Genomic DNA, 16,024 nt, shown 5'->3' on the forward strand with positions numbered 1-16,024 from the left:
AGGAACACGTAACAATGTATCAATCCTCTGTATTACACTACTAGAGCTATACCCTCACTATATACAGGGGTCCTATAGGAAGCCACAGATACAATGTATACCATAGTATAACCCCCTGTACTACACTGCTATATACAGGGCTCCTATAGGAAGCCACAGATACAATGTATACCATAGTATAACCCCCTCCCCCCCCCCCCTGTACTACACTGCTATATACAGGGGTCCTATAGGAAGCCTCAGGTACAATGTATACCATAGTATAACCCCCTCCCCCCCCCCCCCTGTACTACACTGCTATATACAGGGGTCCTATAGGAAGCCTCAGGTACAATGTATACCATAGTATAACCCTCAGAATAAATCCTCAATAAGAGACCAGTGACTCCCCTGCTGACCAGCTGTATGAGGGGCTATGGCGTCTGTATATATCACACGCTGTCTGTCTATAGTGACCGTGTGATGTCATTACAGTCTTGTCACATAGACATGTATAGGACCAGGCTGTAGTTACATGACATGGCCGCTGTGAGATGCATGACACCATATATACAGAGGAGGGGTCACGGCGCTTACACAGGTACCACAGTCCATTCAAACAGCTGATCAGTGGGGTCCGGGTATTGCTACCCCAATAACTTGTTTTACCTTTTAATTAGGAAACACCTGGGACATTATTAATAAGGGGCACTATTTACAGGGGTACACAGGGAAGTTATTCATGTAAAGATGCACTTGGGGGTATCATTCATATGGGGGTTATATTATTATATATTTTATAATTGGGGTAGCAGCAGGATGGGTGTGCGGGTGAGGATAATATGGGTTGGGTGCCTGGAAAAGTGAGGAGCCAAAGATGTCTGTGTTGCAAACTTTACAGAGACTGGAAGCCGTTCCGTGGCCATGGCGGTGCAGATGGAAGAGACTGGGAATGTGACCGATTAGTCGGAGACGTCTCTTGTAAGTCACTAAATTACTGCCCTGTATTTCCCTAAATCGTCTGCAGAGCCCTGTGCACAGCCGATATATAGTATACCAGTATACAGTCACCATATAGTGGTAATAATCAGTATACCTAAGTTGGGGGCCCACTTGGGAATGTTTGTCCCTCTCCCTGTGCTGAACCCCGGGCTACACCTCTGGCCAGGCAGTTTGATTCAGACCACTATGGGACTTTATGCCGTTTTGAGGGGCCACTGTGGGACATTATACTGTGAGAAGGGGCCACTGTACGTTGTACTGTGTTTAAAGGGGCTCTATCATTGGGAAAAGTCATTTCTAACTAAGCACATCCTTGCATAGGCTTCAGAAAGGCTATTCCACACTTACCTTTTGTATGTTAATCACCTCAGTAGTTTTTGAATGAGCCCATTTTATTCATATGGGGCGTTATATTGTGTGGTGGCCAGGAAAGGGGGTACTATGCCATGGGGGGACCCAAGTCAAAAGTATGCTATGGGGCCAAGTCTTTCTAGGGGAGTGGGGGGCAGAAAATAAAGAGGAATTTGAGGCACATGTCTCTAATATTCCTCTTTACTTTCTGACGTCTGAACAGGTTCTATCCACTTGTATGGAATGGACTATATTACACTGCGCTCCAGTAGGTCCGCCTTAGTCTTTTTTGCTGCGGTGCACATGGATTGCTCCAAAAAGGGACCCACTAAGGCTCTGTCACCCAAGGGCCCACAAAAACCTGGAGTCAAGTCTTCACACATGGGACTATAATAAACTGCTAAATGTAGAGTTTGTGGTTATACATGTATTTTAGTCATGGTCACATATAATGGTATACCTATCCCTGTCTGTACATTCCCCTGCAGGTATCTATTTCAATAATTCAATTCAAAAAGTGAAACTCCTATAGTTTATAGATTTATTCCCCATGCAGGGGGATCTAACTTATAGATTTATTCTTCACGCAGGGGGATCTCTTCCAAGCGTGTGTTTGGTCTGGTTCTGTAGGCTACACCATCATGGGGAAGACTGCTGACTTGACAGACGTCCAGAAGGCCGTCATTGACACCCTTCACAAGGAGAGGAAGTCACAAAAGGTCATTGCTAAAGAAGCCGGCTGTTCACAGAGCGCTGTATCCAAGTATATTAATGGAAAGTTGAGTGGAAGGAATAACTGTGGTAGGAAAAGGTGCACAAGCAGCGGAGATAACCACAGCCTTGAAATCATTGTCAAGGAGACGCCATTCAAGAATTTGGGGGAAATTCACAAGGAATGGACAGCAGCTGGAGTCAGCGCTTCAAGGGCCACCACACACAGACGTATCCAGGACATGGGCTACAAGTGTCGCAGTCCATGTGTCAAGCCTCTCATGACCCAGAGACAACGTCAGGAACGTCTTACCTGGGCTGAGGAGAAAAAGGACTGGACTGTTGCTCAGTGGTCCAAAGTCCTGTTTTCAGGTGAAAGTAAATTTTGCATGTCATTTGGAAATCCAGGTCCGAGAGTCTGGAGGAAGAGCGGAGAGGCCGCTGGACACAATCCAAGCTGCTTGAGTCCCAGTCTGGAGCTTCCACAGTCAGAGACGGTTTGGGGATCCATGTCTTCTGCTGGGGTAGGTCCACTGTGTTTTATCGAGACTAAAATCAGCGCCGCCGTCTACCTGGACATTTTAGAGCACTTCATGCTTCCCTGTGCTATCAAACATTATGGAGAGGCTGATTTCATTTTCCAACAGGACTTGGCCCCTGTCCACACTTCCAAAAGTACTAATACCTGGTTTAACAACCACAATATCTCCGTGTTGGACTGGCCAGCAAACTCGCCTGACCTTAACCCCATAGAAAATCTATGGAGTATTGTCAAGAGGAAGATGAGAGACCTCCGACCCAACAATGCAGACGAGCTGAAGGCTTCTATCGAAGCAATCTGGGCTTCCATAACACCTCAGCGGTGCCGTAGACTGATCGCTGACATGCCGCACCGCATCGCTGCAGTCATTCATGCAAAAGGAGGCCCGAGCAAGTATTGAGAGCAGACTTGTATTTCTGTATTGAAAAACTATCTTTTTTTTTTATTTATTGATCTTGCTTAATATCATCATGTTCTGAGAGAGGAACTGGTGGAAAAATATCAGAAAATGGTTTGAGAATCAATAATTGTGCCTATCCCTTTAAAGGGATTCTACCATTAAAATTACTTTTTTTTTTTTTGTAGATTGCACGTAGGAATAGCATTAAGAAAGGCTATTCTTCTCCTACCTTTAGATGTTTTCTCCACGCTGCCTTTCGGTAGAAATCCCGTTTTTTTTGTCGGTATGCAAATGAGTTCTCTCGCAGCACTGGGGGTGGTCCTCAGCACTCAAACAGCACTGGGGCTGTCTACAATGCTGTGAGAGAAATCTCCAGCGCCGCCTCCATCTTCTTCTTGAACAGCCTCTCTGTGCGTCTTCTTCCAGAGCTGGGCTCAAACTTCTAGGCCTTGGGCAGAGCAGACTGCACATGCCCACAGGCCACAAGAAAATGGCCGCTTACTTACTGTGTAAGTGGACAGTTTCTTGTGGCCCAGGCAGGTGCAGTCTGCTCTACCCGGGGCCTAGAAGATTGAAACCCAGTCCTGGAAGAAGACGCACAGAGAGGCCGTTCAAGAAGAAGATGGAGGCGGCACTGGAGAGTTCTCTCACAGCATTGGGGACGCCCCCAGTGCTGTTTGAGTGCTGGGGACCACCCCTAGTGCTGCGAGAGAACTCATTTGCATAAAGCCGAATACTGGGATTTCTACCGAACGGCGGCGTGGAGAAGACATTTAAAGGTAGGAGAAGAATAGCCGTTTTTAATGCTATTCCTACGTGTGATCGAGAAAAAATGTGATTTTAATGGTAGAATCCCTTTAAGAGAATATATTTAGTATATTATGGAAGTTGTATATTTTACTCCCATACTCTCCACATCTGGGAAACATGGTGATAAGCTAAGGCCTTATTAAAAATTTTATTCTTTGACCAATTATATTATGCATTTTATGTGATGTATTTTATGAAAAAGGGGTTGTCCAGGATAACCCTAAAACCCTACACTAATCTAAACACCCTTTTACTTTCTAAAGTACATTATCAAAAATGACTGAATACCAATATCCCTGGGGCGATCATGTGACTGCCACAGGGACATTTTGACAATCTAGTGACAATCCATTTCCCCATTTCAACCCCATCCACACCATCATACTTGCCCACCTTCTTCCGGTCTGGGCTTCCTTCCCCGGGAAACGGTTCCTCCTCTTTCAATGACATCGGCACGTGCATGCGCAATAGAGTTAGTATCGCGGAAGCTGACAATACATCTCTATTGGGGGGGAGTGAGTTGGAGATAGTGTGACAGCCTACAACTATCAGAATGCATTACAGCAGGAAGCTACACACCAGTAAACAAATGCAGAAGATGCTAAGCCTTCCCAGAGAAACCCAGAAATGACTCAAAACACTGCTAAAGTTATAAGGGTGCACTCATCAACCCATTAATAACACTAACAGACTTTTTTTTTTTTTTTTTATTATTATTTTTGCCCGGAAAACCCCTTTAAGCAGGTATGAAGCCATTATTTTCCTTTATAATCCTGTGCGCAGCCTCAATAAACATGAGAGAATTATCATGGAGAACACACTGATCTTTCCTTCCGAGCTTGATATAATCAATTAATCTGGACATCTCCTGACAATCTGAGACTGGAAGCGCTTGGGTTCCGATAAAAAAAATGGCGCCCGAGAGCAGGGACCGATCACCATCCACTAACCATGAGATCATGTGGGAGGATTAGAGATTCCAGAACCGGCAGAACAAAGCTGCCGCGAGGTAAGATGCGAAATCTTACTACATTCTCTTCTGTCACTTCTGTCTCTCTTATCTTTCGTGTTGAGGTTAGCAGGAAGTTAAAAGGGAAATTATATCTTGATTGGTCCATAAAAGAATTGTGTATCTCTCAGATATTGTTGTATGGTCAGGATGATGTGTTGCGGACAATGTGATACAAGTGTTTCATCCTAAGAAATAGATCTCCCATCTGTCCTACACACAGCAAAAAAAGGTTGATGTGCGTGACCCCTTTACCAACAACACGCTCATTATATGGCGTCCCAGCGAGTTGCTAAGATGGCACAACAATCACGGGCACAGCGCAAGGAACGAGTTCAGTGGCAGGCCAGCTTGAGAGTTGTCAAATCGCCGGAGCATGAGGATCATCAACGCCAACAACATGCTCATTATATTGCTTCCCAGTGAGCTGCTGAGATGCCAGAACAATCCTGGGCACAGCGTGAGGAACGCATTCAGCAACAGGCCAGCTTGACAGCTGTCAAAACGGTGGAGCAGGTGGATCATCAACACCAACAACACGCTCATTATATTGCTTCACAGCGAGCTGCTGAGATGCCGGAACAATCACAGGCACGGTGCGAGGAACAAGTTCAGCAGCAGGACAGCTTGAGAGCTGCTGAAATGCCGGAGCAGGCAAACCATTGACGGCAGCAACTTGCTGAATATAGGCGGATCATCCACTCCAACAACCCGCAGATGAAGTCACAGGCAGAGGCTAGTGTAAAATATAACATGCATCCTAGGATGACCAGACAGCAGTAAAGGCTTCCACTGTATGATTGAGAAGCAATCAAATCCTATACTATTATGAAAGTTTGGATGTTTGTTCCTCAATCACTCCAAAACGGCCAAATGGATTTCGGCCAAATTTCACACATCGATAGAAAGGCACCCATGTTAGAACATAGGCTACTTACCATGCCCGTCAGTTCCCGGGCTTCCCGACTGCGCGCTACGAATGTATGCTCGGTTCAGGCTAAAGGACCCGAGATTACGTCATCTCAGGTCCTTGAGCTGTTCAACAATTGAATCACGCGATACTGTGGGTGGCGCTATAGCGGAAGCAGCCAGACCACGAGGCGTCTATAAGGTGCGCCCTTACCGTGAGTACGCCGAGGGTGGGAAGGGAGAACTGGGGCAAACTTCAGCAACATTACCCATCGCGACCACACGTCGACGCAGCGGTACATGGCCACATTGACAGATATGCCCGAGCATGAGGGTGCGGGTGGCACATGCGGGGGAAGTGGGAGGGGGCCAAGGTGGGGCGGTTGAGGGAGGGAGGGCGGCGTGTGGGGGGACAAACCATGAGGGAGGTGGGTTTAGGGTGGTCCGGGGAACACCTGGGTATAACGCGTAGTTGCAAAGATGTCACATAGCCAAGATGTGGGAGCAGGCGCATCATACACAAAAGCACTTAGCTGCATGGGACCAAATAATTTTCCATTGCCCAGGTGAGATCTGCCTATTCAGAGCCCCAGACCACTCAATCATATACTTATAAGAGAGAGAGGCCTGTCCCTCCGGAGAGGAAAGCAGCCTGTAGATGCCCGATATCAGACCCACCGTGGGGGTACCCGTTCAGCAAACCATTTCTAGGGCAGTAGAGACCGAGACCTTCAGGGAAACAAACTGGGAGGTCACAAAGTGGACAATTTGCTGGTAGTGGAACCACTCGGGTACGGAAATGTAGCACAGAAATGAAATAGTCAAAGGGCCTGAGCTCCAAGGCCTACGGATACACCAGCTCAGCAATATGAAAGAGGCCTAGTTTACTCCAGGGCTGTATTAGAGGAGGAGCAGATTGTGCAAGGAGGAAACCATGGAGGAACATGGGGAAGCCAGGGGAAACGGTTTGGAACAGGTGATCCAAAAAGCTCTCGTGAAGCAGATGGATCGTAGAAGAGGGGTGGAGGGAAGGGGACCACAAGAATGCATTGGGGTGAATCCGTGCTAGCCAGAGCTTCTCCATCCTGACTTATTTCGTGTCGGCCTGTGGAGCAGCCCAGAATGGGATGCCCAGTAGTAATGCAAAATATGAGGGACCGCCAACCCCCTGTTAAATATTACTGGATTACAATATTCTTGGCATGAAATGGTTAATCTTTAGTTGCTGACAACACTCTTCTATCTTATGGTACATGGGTGTGGTTAGGGTGTACTATTTTAGTATTGTCCAAATCCAGTTATAAATAGTTTGAGGATGCCGGGGAAAACCTCCTCTCGTGAATAGAAATGATTGACAGACACATGGTGGGGTCTGTTTGTCTTTCTCTGACCCTTGGAGAAAAGTTGGGATTGTCTCACAGATAGAACGACAAGAGATGAAACTTATCCTAAGAATTCGCTTCTCATGACGTAAGACATTGACTGATACTTCTGTTATTCTGGAAGTTTTCCCTGTATCTATTTTTCCATGAAGAATTTAGTAAATTTTAATGTTTTTATAAGAAGCCGAGTCCTCCAATAATGTTACCTTATGGGACAACGCGTGAGTAATAGTTCACCAAAGTATTTTACACCCCCTCACCCGACAAGATTACCGAGCAGGGAATACGATGACCTTTACCATTCCAGATAAACTGGAAGATCAATTTTTTTGAAGGACACGCAGCTCTAAGCGAGGTCCAGTGATTGGGGGTCATTTTGACAGCAGTAACACAAGTTATAAGGGAAATATGGAGAGGGCGACACTGAGCTTTATAAATTTTATATAGTTACTAGCAGTACCCGCGACTTCGTCCGCGGAACCCTGACCCCCTGCGCGACCCACCTGTAGCGGCGTGCAGGCTTCTTCCTTTGCCTTGTGTCCACAGCGGCTCCCTTTTCCTCATCTCCCCCCTGACGCCCGCCAACCCCCTTTTTTCCTACCCACTCCCTCATGTGCTCGCTTCTTTCTCCTACCCCGTGTCCCCTTCCCCCCAACCCCATGCCCCCTTCCCCTGTGTTACCTACCCCGTGCCCCCTTTTTCCCACCACCCCATGCCTCCTTCCCTGTCTTACCTAACCAGTGACCCCATCCCCCCCCCCCCCAGACCCTGTGTCACCTTTCCCCCCACCAACCTGTGCCCACGGCCTCACCAAGCCCTGGGCTCCCCGTGCACCGATGTTACAGTGGTGCCTATGAGGGCCTCCCTCCCGCAGCAAGCCGTGTGCCCCCATACAATCTGTGGGCGCTGTGGCGGCCCTGTCCCCGTCCCCCTTCCAGGGCCCCCCGGGTTTACCTGCCCAGGCCCCCCCATTCCCGCGCCCCCCACTGGACCGGCAACCTCCTCACTACCAACACCCCACCCCTCTTCCTTCTCAAAGTCCCGTAACTCGCCTGTTGTCAAAACCCTTCTGCTGCGGCTGAATGACACTGTAGATAGCCCTAAGCAGACATCGGCGACATCCCTGACGGACATGCAAAGTCCAGAGGCCGCAGCCACCACAGGACAGCAGACCAAACCGGCGTTCCAGACCGCAGGCGACCCCCTGTCCGGCCGCGGCAGAGCACTGCGGTCCTGTGGTAAGCCCACACAGGCGGGGCAGCGTACGCACTTCTCGCTGCCCCAGAGTACGGGTGCTGGTTCAGGACGCTCTGGACCTCCGAGAGCCGCCATGTTTTTGTGGACGCCGGCCGGCCAATAGCTCCGCCCACATAGAGAAGCAGCACCCATCCAGGTGAGCTGCTGATGGGGCTGAGATGACGTCGTCCCAGGTCCTGCAGCGAATTCAAAAGCACCGGTCACGGGAGTGAATTGCGGTGGTGTATGGGAATTCCATGTAGCCTATCGTTCAATCCGGGACCCAAGGTATGTATGTGCGCAGTTTCAGTCAAATCCGTTCGCTCGTCTAGGTGTCATTGCGTCCCCTTTCCAACCATCCTCCCCCCCACCTCCGCTACCCTGGCCTCCTCCCCTGCCTGGGGTTAGGAGCTAGGCCCGAGAGGGCAATAGGGAGTTTGTGGCTTGCTATGCTAAAAAGCGTGTGGGATTGCAGAGCTGGTGGTATGAGTTGTGGTTTTGTGGGGGTCCTGGCAAAAATTTATGTCTGCGACTGTGACGAAAAGTAGCCTATCGTTCAATCCTGCCTAGGAACTATGTTTGTTGAAAATTTGAACCAAATCGGTTGAGCGGTTTTTGCGTGATTGAGGAACAAACAACACACAAACATCCAAACACACATACTTTCACATTTATAATATTATAGGATTAACTTGAGTGGGCCGGTACTAGTCACTATCGTATACAGAATACACATCAGAGGATGGTCAAGCAAATACAGGTAAAAACAAGGAATGCAGTACAGAAAAATACAATGGGAGTAAAAGAGAAAAAAGAATATTAAACAAATTGGCAGTCTGGTTCACTGAGGTATCAACTGGTTATCCCAGAGTCAGCAATACGACATGTATCCTGATATCTCGCCTCTCCCTCTGGTCTGACATCATATACCTGTCCTGGGCGCCTCACCAGGAGAAGAGGCCCAGCCCTATATCCTAGGACCAGAAAGGTATACACAACCATAACTTCTTGCCGGATGACCATAGTATCAGGCAACGGGTATGAAGGGCTTCATGGTGATGTTCCCATTGCCTAGACACCAGGAATTACCTCCCCCCAGATTCCTTTAGGAAGGGATCTCAGTGTTTGGACCTTTTCGCTGCTTCTAACAGTACCGTGTTTGGACTGGATGCATTCGCCCCAGTCTTGCGCACCCGAGGTATTTTTATTGGTGTGACTGTAGGATGCTCCCTTTGGAAAATATCATCACTCTACTATATTTTCTTTTCAGTTCTGGAGTCATAACATCTACTAGAAAGGCTGGAGGGACATGAATCTGGGGGGGGAGGGGGAGAACTTATGTGCACAGATATGTTGGGAACAAGTCTTCATGGACTTGGATTTGGGGCCAAATAAAGAAGGACAAGGTAATGGAAATGCAAAAATATACAGAGTGGCTGATGGTCTTGAAGACAGGTTGTACAGAAGATACTGAAGCCGAGTTATTGCACCATTTACACTTCTACAGGACGGGTTCCTTTTAAATAGAGGCCTGTATACACTGGACAATAGTTGTTACAGTACCAATCCTTTCTGATCAGCTGTCCAGTATTTGCACCCAATATCTATTAATACATGTGGCGTCATCAGTAAATGTCACTCCGAATGAAAGTGACAATTCACAGGAACACCTCCCAACCGTCATGGATTCTGTGGGACAGTTCCGGATTATGGGTCCTGTGCAACTTTCCTGGTCAGCATGTCCCGGATTCAACTCATCTTCGTCCAGAGAGGAGGAGACCTTTGCAGATAGCCCTTGCCTTACCACTGTTCCCCTCCCTATGCTTCGGCCCCAGGAGCTGTAGATATGATGTGATGATGTCACTCCAATTGCGACCTAAAGGTCCCTGTATACTCCAGGAGAGGAGACGGAGGAGCGAGGAGAGGCGAGTAGCAGTGATTTTATGTTATGTTAAGGCAGAGAAGATCCAGAAGAGGAGGACGTCGCTGGAAGAAGAAAGAAGAGGAAGGAGGGATCAAAGATGGCGTCAGATTGTGCGCGTTCAGGTATCATTTACATATATGTTTTTATAGTTTTATTTTAAAACAGGCAGGGGGTTTAAAATTAGATTAGCGGTTCCTGAATAGCCTTTTTAAAGGCTACTCACGCATATGTGGGGCTCTATCAGCATAATTTTGCTGATAGAGCCCCTTTAGTGTCCCCCTCTATTTAAACTGGTGCACGAGGAAAGGGACTTCATACTGTGAGGCAACTGGAGGGGAACATTATAATGTGGGGGCATATAATGTAAGGGTGACTGCAGGGCATTGTACTGTATGGGGTACAATGAAAAATTGGTGAGAATGAGCAAAGTCAACATAGAAGTTTGCGGGGCTAAATTTGCCATGGAGCACGCGCCCACACATTGTGTCCTTCTTTCTGTTCTTTCAAAGTTGGGAGGTCTGCAGAGGACATTGCTACCTACTAGAGATGAGCGAACACTAAAATGTTCGAGGTTCGAAATTCGATTCGAACAGCCGCTCAATGTTCGTGTGTTCGAACGGGTTTCGAACCCCATTATAGTCTATGGGGAACAGATACTCGTTAAGGGGGAAACCCAAATCCGTGTCTGGAGGGTCACCAAGTCCACTATGACACCCCAGGAAATGATGCCAACACCTCTGGAATGACACTGGGACAGCAGGGGAAGCATGTCTGGGGGCATCTAACACACCAAAGACCCTCTATTACCCCAACATCACAGCCTAACAACTACACACTTTACACACTCAATACCACCTCTCTGACAGTAGGAAAACACCTTGAAACATGTGTATTTGGCACTTGCAGTGAGGAGAGCTTGTCACCAGCAGTGAATTTGGCCCTTGTAGTAAGTTGAGGTTGGCACCAACATTTGTTTTGAAAATCAGGGTGGATTGAGCCTCTAACCAGCAGAGTTTGGGCAAATTCATGGTGGAGGGAGCCTCTAAAAACCCCAGTTTGGACCAATTCATGGTGGAGGGAGCCTCTAACCAGCCCAGTTTGGGCAAATTCATGGTGGAGGGAGCCTCTAAAAAACCCAGTTTGGACCAATTCATGGTGGAGGGAGCCTCTAACCAGCCCAGTTTGGGCAAATTCATGGTGGAGGGAGCCTCTAACCAGCCCAGTTTGGACCAATTAATGGTGGAGGGAGCCTCTAACCAGCCCAGTTTGGACCAATTAATGGTGGAGGGAGCCTCTAACCACCCCAGTTTGGACCAATTCATGGTGGAGGGAGCCTCTAACCAGCCCAGTTTGGGCAAATTCATGGTGGAGGGAGCCTCTAACCAGCCCAGTTTGGACCAATTAATGGTGGAGGGAGCCTCTAACCACCCCAGTTTGGACCAATTCATGGTGGAGGGAGCCTCTAAACAGCCAAGTTTGGACCAATTCATGGTGAAGGGAGCCTCTAAAAACCCGTTTGGACCAATTCATGGTGGAGGGAGCCTCTAACCAGCCCAGTTTGGGCAAATTCATGGTGGAGGGAGCCTCTAAACAGCCCAGTTTGGGCAAATTCATGGTGGAGGGAGCCTCTAACCAGCCCAGTTTGGACCAATTAATGGTGGAGGGAGCCTCTAACCACCCCAGTTTGGACCAATTCATGGTGGAGGGAGCCTCTAAACAGCCAAGTTTGGACCAATTCATGGTGAAGGGAGCCTCTAAAAACCCGTTTGGACCAATTCATGGTGGAGGGAGCCTCTAACCAGCCCAGTTTGGGCAAATTCATGGTGGAGGGAGCCTCTAAACAGCCCAGTTTGGGCAAATTCATGGTGGAGGGAGCCTCTAACCAGCCCAGTTTGGACCAATTAATGGTGGAGGGAGCCTCTAACCAGCCCAGTTTGGACCAATTCATGGTGGAGGGAGCCTCTAAACAGCCAAGTTTTGGGAAATTCATGGTGGAGGGAGCCTCTAACCAGCCCAGTTTGGACCAATTCATGGTGGAGGGAGCCTCTAAAAAACCCAGTTTGGACCAATTCATGGTGGAGGGAGCCTCTAAACAGCCCAGTTTGGGCAAATTCATGGTGGAGGGAGCCTCTAACCAGCCCAGTTTGGACCAATTAATGGTGGAGGGAGCCTCTAAACAGCCCAGTTTGGGCAAATTCATGGTGGAGGGAGCCTCTAAACAGCCCAGTTTGGGCAAATTCATGGTGGAGGGAGCCTCTAACCAGCCCAGTTTGGACCAATTAATGGTGGAGGGAGCCTCTAAACAGCCCAGTTTGGGCAAATTCATGGTGGAGGGAGCCTCTAACCAGCCCAGTTTGGGCAAATTCATGGTGGAGGGAGCCTCTAACCAGCCCAGTTTGGACCAATTAATGGTGGAGGGAGCCTCTAACCAGCCCAGTTTGGACCAATTCATGGTGGAGGGAGCCTCTAAACAGCCAAGTTTTGGGAAATTCATGGTGGAGGGAGCCTCTAACCAGCCCAGTTTGGACCAATTCATGGTGGAGGGAGCCTCTAAAAAACCCAGTTTGGACCAATTCATGGTGGAGGGAGCCTCTAAACAGCCCAGTTTGGGCAAATTCATGGTGGAGGGAGCCTCTAAACAGCCCAGTTTGGGCAAATTCATGGTGGAGGGAGCCTCTAACCAGCCCAGTTTGGACCAATTAATGGTGGAGGGAGCCTCTAACCAGCCCAGTTTGGACCAATTCATGGTGGAGGGAGCCTCTAAACAGCCAAGTTTTGGGAAATTCATGGTGGAGGGAGCCTCTAACCAGCCCAGTTTGGACCAATTCATGGTGGAGGGAGCCTCTAAAAAACCCAGTTTGGACCAATTCATGGTGGAGGGAGCCTCTAAACAGCCCAGTTTGGGCAAATTCATGGTGGAGGGAGCCTCTAACCAGCCCAGTTTGGACCAATTAATGGTGGAGGGAGCCTCTAAACAGCCCAGTTTGGGCAAATTCATGGTGGAGGGAGCCTCTAAACAGCCCAGTTTGGGCAAATTCATGGTGGAGGGAGCCTCTAACCAGCCCAGTTTGGACCAATTAATGGTGGAGGGAGCCTCTAAACAGCCCAGTTTGGGCAAATTCATGGTGGAGGGAGCCTCTAACCAGCCCAGTTTGGGCAAATTCATGGTGGAGGGAGCCTCTAACCAGCCCAGTTTGGACCAATTAATGGTGGAGGGAGCCTCTAACCAGCCCAGTTTGGACCAATTCATGGTGGAGGGAGCCTCTAAACAGCCAAGTTTTGGGAAATTCATGGTGGAGGGAGCCTCTAACCAGCCCAGTTTGGACCAATTCATGGTGGAGGGAGCCTCTAAAAAACCCAGTTTGGACCAATTCATGGTGGAGGGAGCCTCTAAACAGCCCAGTTTGGGCAAATTCATGGTGGAGGGAGCCTCTAACCAGCCCAGTTTGGACCAATTAATGGTGGAGGGAGCCTCTAACCAGCCCAGTTTGGACCAATTCATGGTGGAGGGAGCCTCTAACCAGCCCAGTTTGGGCAAATTCATGGTGGAGGGAGCCTCTAACCAGCCCAGTTTGGACCAATTAATGGTGGAGGGAGCCTCTAACCAGCCCAGTTTGGACCAATTCATGGTGGAGGGAGCCTCTAACCAGCCCAGTTTGGACCAATTAATGGTGGAGGGAGCCTCTAAACAGCCAAGTTTTGGGAAATTCATGGTGGAGGGAGCCTCTAACCAGCCCAGTTTGGACCAATTCATGGTGGAGGGAGCCTCTAAACAGCCCAGTTTGGGCAAATTCATGGTGGAGGGAGCCTCTAACCAGCCCAGTTTGGACCAATTAATGGTGGAGGGAGCCTCTAACCAGCCCAGTTTGGACCAATTCATGGTGGAGGGAGCCTCTAACCAGCCCAGTTTGGACCAATTAATGGTGGAGGGAGCCTCTAAACAGCCAAGTTTTGGGAAATTCATGGTGGAGGGAGCCTCTAACCAGCCCAGTTTGGACCAATTCATGGTGGAGGGAGCCTCTAAACAGCCCAGTTTGGGCAAATTCATGGTGGAGGGAGCCTCTAAAAAACCCAGTTTGGACCAATTCATGGTGGAGGGAGCCTCTAATTAGCCCAGTTTGGACCAATTAATTGTGGAGGGAGCCTCTAACCAGCCCAGTTTGGACCAATTAATGGTGGAGGGAGCCTCTAACCAGCCCAGTTTGGACCAATTCATGGTGGAGGGAGCCTCTAAAAAACCCAGTTTGGACCAATTCATGGTGGAGGGAGCCTCTAATTAGCCCAGTTTGGACCAATTAATTGTGGAGGGAGCCTCTAACCAGCCCAGTTTGGACCAATTAATGGTGGAGGGAGCCTCTAACCAGCCCAGTTTGGACCAATTCATGGTGGAGGGAGCCTCTAAACAGCCCAGTTTGGGCAAATTCATGGTGGAAGGAGCCTCTAACCAGCAGAGTTGTGGGAAAGCAGGGTGGAGGGAGCCTCTAACCAGCAGAGTTGGTGGAAATCAGGGTGGAGGGAGCCTCTAACCAGCAGAGTTGGGGGAAATCATGTTGGAGGGAGCCTAGTATTAGCAGAATTGTGCAACGCTTATGGTGGATGAGTATGAGGATGCGGAGGAATTGGAGAGGTTGAGTACAGACATGGAGTTTCATGTTGGGGTGCTTTACACAGGTGGGCACAAAAATGACGGCTCTACCCAGTGGTGGTTCATTTTTATCAAAGTGAGCCGGTCGGCACTCTCAGCTGACAGACGGGTGCGCTTGTCAGTGATGATGCCACCGGCTGCACTGAACACCCTCTCAGATAGGACGCTGGCGGCAGGACAGGACAGCACCTCCAAGGCATATAGGGCAAGTTCAAGCCACAGGTCCAACTTCGACACCCAATACGTGTAGGGCGCAGAGGGGTCGGAGAGGACAGGGCTGTGGTCGGAAAGGTATTCCCGCAACATGCGCCTATACTTCTCACGCCTGGTGACACTAGGACCCTCCGTGGCGGCACTTTGGCGAGGGGGTGCCATCAAGGTGTCCCAGACCTTAGACAGTGTGCCCCTCGTTTGTGTGGACCGGTGAGAACTTGGTTGCCTACTGGAGGAACTGCCCTCCCTGCCGCCACTGTCACATGCTGGAAACATCTCCATCATATTCTGCACCAATTGCCTGTGGCAAGCATTGATGCGATTGGCCCTCCCCTCTACCGGAATAAAAGACGAGATGTTGTTTTTATACCGGGGGTCAAGGATAGCAAAGATCCAGTACTGGTTGTCCTCCATGATTTTGACAATACGCTTGTCGGTTGTAAAGCACCCCAACATGAACTCAGCCATGTCTGCCACAGTGTTAGTTGGCATGACTCCTCTGGCCCCACCGGAAAGTTCAATCTCCATTTCCTCCTCATCCTCCATGTCTACCCATCCGCGCTGCAACAATGGGACGATTCGAAGTTGCCCGGAAGCCTCCTGTATCACCATCACATCATCGGACAACTCTTCTTCCTCCTCCTCCTCCATTAAACGCAGTGAAGCGGACAGATGTGTGGACCTACTCTCCAGCTGTGACGGATCGGATGCTATCCCTAACTCCTCTGTGTGATCTGAGTTATCCCTGATGTCAATCAGGGATTCTCTCAGAACACACAAGAGCGGGATTGTAAGGCTCACCATCGCATCCTCAGAGCTCACCCTCCTTGTGGACTCCTCAAAGACCCGTAGGATGTCACAAAGGTCTCTCATCCATGGCCACTCATGGATGTGAAACTGAGGCAGCTGACT

The sequence above is a fragment of the Leptodactylus fuscus genome, chromosome 2 (genome assembly GCF_031893055.1).
Source record: "Leptodactylus fuscus isolate aLepFus1 chromosome 2, aLepFus1.hap2, whole genome shotgun sequence".
NCBI classification, from domain to species: domain Eukaryota; kingdom Metazoa; phylum Chordata; class Amphibia; order Anura; family Leptodactylidae; genus Leptodactylus; species Leptodactylus fuscus.